This window comes from Orycteropus afer, unplaced genomic scaffold, assembly GCF_000298275.1.
Source record: "Orycteropus afer afer isolate SDZICR_OR568_19922 unplaced genomic scaffold, OryAfe1.0 scaffold00287, whole genome shotgun sequence".
NCBI classification, from domain to species: Eukaryota; Metazoa; Chordata; class Mammalia; order Tubulidentata; family Orycteropodidae; genus Orycteropus; species Orycteropus afer.
This window is the reverse complement of record NW_006921874.1, coordinates 3028015-3029947: the sequence shown is the minus strand read 5'-3', so window position 1 is coordinate 3029947 and position 1933 is coordinate 3028015.

The window sequence follows — 1933 nt, the reverse complement described above, 5'->3', positions numbered from 1 at the left end:
GGACTCTTCCGTTGCCTTCCGGCTGCACTAAATGACCTGACCCTCCAATTGGACAGACTTGGATCCAGAAAGACCAGAAAAGCCAGAAAAGGCTTTGTGCCTTTCAAAGCAGAGATCAGTGTGCTCTCCTGTGACGAAAGACCGAACTGCAGCCACAGAGGTACAGACCCAGAGATTTTTCCTGCTGAAGCCTCTCAATAATTACTGTAGGGCTGCTTTGTTTTCCAGGGCAGAGGTGAAAGGGGAGAATATTTAGAAGAGCTTTAGAGGAAAATCTAAATTCCGCTGCCAGTATTACTAATTTTTCTAGTTGAAAATTAGCAACTCTTTAGTAAAGCCCTTGATAGAGCTCCATTAGGGTTTATGTGTGACAAAGCGTAGCTACTAATGGCCCTCTATGATGAGGAAGTGGATTGCTCCAAATATTACTTATTTAATGAAAAGTAATGGTGGTCTCACTGCAGTGAGGAGAGTGATGCTAAGTGGCCTCTTCACATGTATGTTCCTTTTAGTGCTAGCCTTTGTCAGGGCATACACAGGAGAGATGGAAAACAAAACGGCTTCATCCCTGCCTGGTAACAACCACTCTAAACCCCAACCAGAGGTTGTTCTCAGTCCATTTTCCAAATGCCCCATGGTGTTTCCAACAAATTCTTAATCTCCTTGTGGTTCCAAGGGTTGGTGACCACTGATCTAATGGAAACAGACCAGAAGAATAGGGAAGTCATCTTTTTCTTTTCCTCTGACTCAAATCTCCATGAAGTAGAAGGATAATATCAGGCATGGTATCTATATCCTCCTCTGGAAAATAAGGGTCTTGGGCTTGAGAACTCAAAAGGCTAGTCCTTACAACTCTGATTTTCAATGGCCCCAAGGCTCTATTCCATTTGTAAAGACGTGAGAGCCAAGATAAGAACAGATATACAGAAGGACACACTTGAAACGTGATATTGATCAGTTGATGGAAAGCAAAAAAACGCTTACAGGCTTGGTGGCCTTTGTATTTGTTCAACGTGCCAAAGTGTGGGAGTGGCACCCTAGCACTCTCCTTCCCAAAAAGTATTTGAGAGTTGTTACCTCTCCATTATCTGTTTACCAGGTTATTCAAGCATTCATAACACAACTTTCCCCACTTTTGTGGTGTGTGTGTGGGGTCTCTTTGCCAGAATTCTTTAGTTAATTCATGTTACAATCAACAGGCCAAGCAGTACTAGTCCTTCCTAGAATTGTGTCATGCCTTCCCAACACAGTTACAACAAAAAAAGGAGAAGATTGAAAATTTAATGAATATCTACTATATTCCATGTGCTGTGCTGTTTTCTAGATATTACCTCATGTAACACTAACACTATCGCTAGGGTATAGGTATGATTACCAAAACCAAACCAAACCAGTTGCTATCAAGTAGGTTCTGATTCATGAGGACCTCATATGTGACAGAGTAGAACTGTGCTCCATAGTTTTTTTTTAAAATTTATTTTCAATCTAATAGTGTTCCCTCCGCTCCCCTCCCACCCCTAGTAACAAACAAAGAAAATTTCCCTCCATGTATAAACCTTTCCTTGACTTTTTCAATAATGGACTAATACAATATTTATCCTTCTGTGATTGACTTGTTTCACTCAGCATAATGTCCTCCAAGTTCATCCATGTTATGTGGTGTTTTGCAGATTCTACATTATTCTTTATGGTGGTTACATAATATTCCATTGTGTGTATGTACCACAGTTTGGTTATCTATTCTTCAGTTGATGGACACCTGGTTGTTTCCATCTTTTGGCTATTGTAAATAATACTGCAATGAACATGGGTGTACTTAAATCTGTTCTTGTCTTGGCTCTCACTTCTTTAGGCTATATACCTAGTAATGGAATAGCTGAGTCAAATGTTATTTCTAATTGCAACTTTTTAAAGAATCACCATACTGCTTTAA